The 5,699-nt window shown below is 43.4% G+C and overlaps 1 long non-coding RNA gene across 1 annotated transcript; it reads left to right on the top strand.

The window, feature by feature from the left end:
• The first annotated feature begins 1,763 nt into the window (after nucleotides 1-1,763).
• LOC127316767 (uncharacterized) lies at nucleotides 1,764-5,190 on the top strand. The gene is made up of 6 exons (XR_011748699.1): nucleotides 1,764-1,968; nucleotides 2,051-2,255; nucleotides 2,667-2,697; nucleotides 4,145-4,331; nucleotides 4,447-4,521; nucleotides 4,613-5,190. It is a non-coding gene; the product is annotated as an uncharacterized lncRNA (long non-coding RNA).
• The last annotated feature ends 509 nt before the right edge of the window (nucleotides 5,191-5,699 follow it).

Genomic DNA, 5,699 nt, shown 5'->3' with positions numbered 1-5,699 from the left:
ATTTTTTTTGTCTATGGCACCATAGCTAGATGGTAAACAATGATGCACATCGGCCTTTGGTGAAATTTAGCGACGGAAGATGAGACTTTTTCTTGAGTGGAAATTCACAGTGGTTGTTCATACAGCGACCTCACATCTGCCATCTAGCTACAGTAGACACGGGACAATTACTTCTATAAATGTTCCTAGACTACCCGGCCAACCAGGCCATCCAAAGGGGCAAACTCTCGTTGGTCGTCCGATCCGTGCAACAGTACATCCTTCCACTCCCGCAGTGATTTTCAGCCATCCATTTTACCCTCCTCTCGTTCACTTTGGCTCGGTGCTGAGAAGTCCATGACAATTGGGCCCTTTTATGAGTGGGGCCGTGGGGCTGAGAGAAGAGAGCTGCTCCTTCGCGTCGCTCGCCCAGGTCTCTTTCACCCCTCACCCTAGCCTCACCGAAAGCTACCTCTCCCCAATCCCGTGTCTCCCTCTCCTCCTCCAATCCAATCCTCCCCTCCCCCAAACCCGATCCGCCGCCTCCTCCACACGAGGGCCCCGGGCATGCGCAGCGACGGCCGCGTGGAGGTACTTGTGGCGGCCGGACCAGGAGCTGGAGGCGTGCAGGCGGGAAGAGGCGGCGTCACCGTTCCGCTGCCCCGGCGTGGGGCAAGATCGAGGCCTCCGACGAAACCCTAGCCGCCGAGCAAAGGGGTGACTCTGCCGCCATGGAGGCCCCGGAGGAGGTAGTGGACGCGGGAGGAGGCGAGGAGGAGCGGGTGGCCGGGGCGGAGCAGGTGCGGCCAGCCCGCAGGAGGGAGGCGATGGAGGGCGACCGGCGGCGACGACGGCGGCCTCCTCACTGCTCGTGTTTCATCTGCTCGTCCAAGGGACTTCTCCCTGCCCTGCCCCGCGCCATCCCACTCTCCTCCATCTCGGCCGGCCGGACCGCATCGTCGGCGGCGGCGGCGACCAGCGTAGCCCCCGTGGAGCGTCCAGGAGGGCGAGGAGGTGAGCACCAGCGCAGATTCGTCGGTAAGTCCCCACTCTTGCTCAGGCGCTATGTCTCTCTCCTCTTTTCCTTGCCCTTCCATGGGGATCTTGTTCGTGGTGTTCAATTTTTAGCTAATCACAGGAAGGGAGATGAAGAGGGGTGAAGAGATGTGAGGGAGGAGATCTGTGGTGCTACTGTGCATCTGTGAGAACCATACCCGCAAGCTCCTCCTAGGTTGCAGCTACTACCACTCCAAGAACTCCAACCTAGACGGAGGAGGGTAGTAATTCGGGTTTGCTTATTCTTTATCTTTCAGCTTTTAGAGAAAATTTACCATTACTATCTTAAATCTTTCTGGGTTAGAGTTTCTGATGATCCAACATCCCATGATTATGCTATTAGTCAAATACTGAATTTTTTGCTGGTTTCCCAATATAAATTTTGCTTAGGAAGGAACATCATGGAGGCCGCTTGCCGCATAAGAGGCTGGAGCGGCAAGTTTGGTGTGGCTGCTCCTCCACGCAAAGGTCTTCAGTTCATAAATTATTGCTCCTTACTTTTGTCCCTTAAGGAGCAGCCACATGCTTTGTTTTGTTTGTCCTATAATGTGTATTTAGGCTTTCGCCACATCACCGATTCTTCATTTTTCTGTCTTCCATGTTTTAGCAAAAGAAAGTAGAGAATAAATCAATGAATGTTTTCTTTTAAAAATGATTATACCATTTCATCGGATGTAATAACTTAAAATAGTTATTTGTGGCTGTAGTTTGCTGCTAGGTTTAGGTTCAGATTTAGGAGGAGGTGGCCGGCCGTTCGGAATATTGTGCGAGCCAGCAGCGGTGACACGGTCCTTCTCCTCCCTCCTTACTTGTGGTGGGCTAGGGCCGGAGCTTGATGGTTGTCGGAGCCGCTCGTCCACCCTGTACCTGATTTGCTTTGAGCAGAGAAAAGTAGAGAGGGGTGGTGGATTCGCATGCTCGACAGCCCGCCAGGTGAATAGCTAGATGGAGGACGGCACCGATAATGTTTATTGGTTTGTTTTGCTTGCTAAGTTATTTTTTTTGTTTTTTGCAGCTAGGATTTGATGGCGGAGAGATGCGAAGTCTAGCTTGATTGTTGGCTTCTTTATTATATGGACGTGATGCAAGGTGTGTCATGCCTTCCTAGCCCTCTTTCCCCTATCTCAGTATAGAGGAATTTGAGTCTTCTATTTTGCAGCTAGGGTTTCAGTTTATAGAATATTCTTGCTGATGGCGATCACAGGGAGCATCATGGTGAGGTGAGAAAGCTCTGTTCCTTCTTTTTGTTCTCTATCCTTCTTCCTGTCTTGATTGTTTCTATCCTGTTTGTGACAATCCATGTATCTTCTTTTCCCTACATTGTTTTTTTTTTTGGTTAAACTACTCTGTACAATAACATACTGATTGTCTGTGGGAAAGGCCGATGTTGTATTCCCCGAATTATCTCCAACGGCAAATACATTGTTACATCTTTCAAAATCATGAAATCTAAGCGGAAAACATTGGATAACAAATGGGTGGCTTCATATTTTTGAAAGCTCGATGCACATCTAATTTATTGATGTACATTAGACTGTATTTAAGAATTTGATTACCCATTCATGCATTAATATTTTGAAAAGTGTGTCAATGTGGCTTTCTAATTCGTATATGATGCATGAACATGGCAGTTCGCATTGGCGTGACGGTGCTGCACCCATTGTGAGCTTTCTCTCTCTCTCCCCCCTTCGATTTCTTTTATACTATACGCGGTATTTACTTGCCGCTGATTAGAATTTTGTCATGTATATATGACTTTGTCAATCTCTTTAGGTATAAGAATCATCCATTTGCCTCACATAATTTTATTTTGGGAAAACAGATCACTGGATATTTGGATAGTTTGCTCGTCTTGACATATAGAGTATTTTACTTTATTTGATGTAGATTCCAACTAAATCCATATTACTAGAGATGACCTTACTTTGATCAATCTTGACGTAACAAGTTGGTTACTGTTTTTTTCTTTTTTAATACCAGGCTGTGAACCTTATTAATTGTGGTGTCTGTTGGGTTTTACTGGAGGAACAATATTTTTTCAGTGGACCTGATGATATCTCACACGGTCACACCTAACACATAGCTCAGATTAGTCAGTAACCATTCAAAGAATGGTTGTTAGTTTCAGCCTGCGTAGATAAATGGTTAATTGCAGCCTGGGTAGATATGGGGATTCCGCAATGGTGTATGTAGTTGTCTAATTTGTCTTCTTAGTGTCAGTTTACTAATAAAAACTCATCATATGCAGATTAATTTTGAGGGTCTGATACTTGAAAAATGGATGTGCATATATAGGTCGAAAACTTATATATTTATGTATTTTCTCTTGGTTTTCTTTTGATTTCTCCATTGGTAGTTTGGTAGTGATCATATGTTAGCTTGTAGCAACCTGATAAGGTGTGGGGGGTGTGCTCGGTGTTATCTCCGGCATTAGGTTTAAAGTAATGAGGTTTTGCAACTTTGAAGGAGCAATGCTCCCACAGTCAATCCTGGATTAAAGTAATGAGGTTCTGCAACTTGCTGGCTCACCCATTTATTTTCTTATTTTCTTATTATCTCTGTAATTCACTACCCGTGATAGCATTAATAAATACTCAATGTAGTATATTCAGTTGGACAAATTATTACTTAAATTGTTACTGAAATTGCATTTTATGATGTGAATATCATAACGTTGTTTTTTTAAGTGCAAAGTTTACATTTATGTGCGAATGGTAATAACCCAACAAGGAGCTTATGTATTACACTAATCTTAGTTGAGCTATTATCATGTTGAGCAGGCCCTGTTTACTATCTGCCATTTAGGTTTTCTTATTTACTTTTTCTTCCATAGATCCAAATCTTTCTTGATGTGATCTGTTCAACTTGCGCAAATTCGATTGATTTGTTTTTTTATTGGGCTTGGGATGGTTGTTCGCCCCTGCTGCGTGGTAGGTAAAGTATTTTCTTATTTACTATAAGTGGCTGCTAAATAAGAGGAATGCATCCAGTAGTGTAGAAATTTCAGAGATGCTCTTGAGCATGCAAGTGCTTTGGAGAAATACATTAGCTTAGAGGAGTGTGAGCTTTGGTGTGCAACTTGGGCTAATATTTGTTCTTCCGTTTGCAGTTATTACCAACAATGACTGCATCTTCTGTGAGAATGATCTGGTTACTGACAAGAATGCGGAGCTCATCGGGATGCAAGATGCCGAGGTGGCCGGCATCCAACACCGTGGGCTGTTGGTGCTCCACCCAGCGCCCCACTTCTTGCTTGCATGCATGCCACCGGTCAGTTGTAAGATGCCAACGCCCAGGTAGGTATATGCTTCTAAATTCTATTTTTTCGTTGAGAATTGGGATGCATTGGTAATTTAGAAGCGCCCATTAACCCACTCGAATTCTTAATTTATGATTTTTTTTTTGATTTAGGTACTGTAGGTACCAATGGGGAAACAACAGAAGAACGATGAGGGCATTGTCTCTAGGTTCATTCTTATTTCGAAGGTACATAGAATTCATCAGAACTACTGACATTATCTGAACTGGCGGCAAATGCCGAGTGCCATAACGACACTAATCATCTTTATTCTTGTAGAATAAGTAGTCAAATCAAGGATTGATCGGCGAGTGATCAAGCAAAGCGATCTCGGGTTGTACGTGTTCGCGTTGAATCTGTTGAGTGGCGATCCCTTCATGAATTAAAAATTGTTGCCATACTTTGACACCTGCCAGTTTACTGGTTGCTATAAATTGTGAAGGAATCAAGTTGTGGGCAAATATTGAAAGGTAATGAATGATCCAATACTTGCCTTGTTAGTCCTTTCTTGGTTCTTATGCATTTTATATTATTATTTTGGTCCCAGCTTGTTGCGTTGATTGGTCTATATGGCCTGTAATAATTCAGTTGGCATGGACATGGGGATCTTGAGCCTACTTTCACTCCCACAAATGGTTGCTTTGGATATTAAGATGCCACTTTTATTTCGTCACCCATGCATTGTTTTGCATTCAGAATTACCTGCTAGATAATATTACCATGCCTATTATTAATGTGTCATAAAGACAAGCACTTCACCAGCTAAACCACTTGCCATGTGGTTAATATTTACGGTTTGGCCTTCAGAAATTTCAGATGGGAATGGTCTCCAAATTTTAAGAAAAGTTTGTTTGGGAGCAGTCATTTATTTATTTGTTATTATCACTACATATCAAGTAAGCTGGTTGTGAAATTTACATTGACTTCTTGTGATATGATGTAGGTATTATTAGCCATTGACTCTATTTATGTTGCCTTTCGGCTCCACAATTGACCTGATTTAGAGTTGATCCAGAATTTCATTATATTACCGCAAAATGTGCCTCTGAACATAGTTTCAGTAGTAGTGCCACTTGGAGAGATCAACATTATTTGTTTACTCATCCAATGAAGGTCTTGCAGCATGACCAGTATTATGGTCAGTTGTCGAGTGCAACATCCTCCAGTTTTTATTTAGTTTCACATCAGAAAGTCAGTTTTCTCCGTGCATTGATGCATATGCACACAAAGATATGACAGGTTTTCGTGTCTCCATTTGATTCTGGTTCCACCTCTGCCAGTATCATTTGTTGTGACAGCAGCCTGCAGCGTGTGCCTTTTACCTACATATCTCTACATATTTATGATGGGTAAAGGGACGTCTTCT

Source organism: Lolium perenne, chromosome 7, assembly GCF_019359855.2.
Source record: "Lolium perenne isolate Kyuss_39 chromosome 7, Kyuss_2.0, whole genome shotgun sequence".
NCBI classification, from domain to species: Eukaryota; Viridiplantae; Streptophyta; class Magnoliopsida; order Poales; family Poaceae; genus Lolium; species Lolium perenne.
Note: the sequence above shows the minus strand (reverse complement) of the source record. Positions and strands in the feature narration are given on the sequence as shown.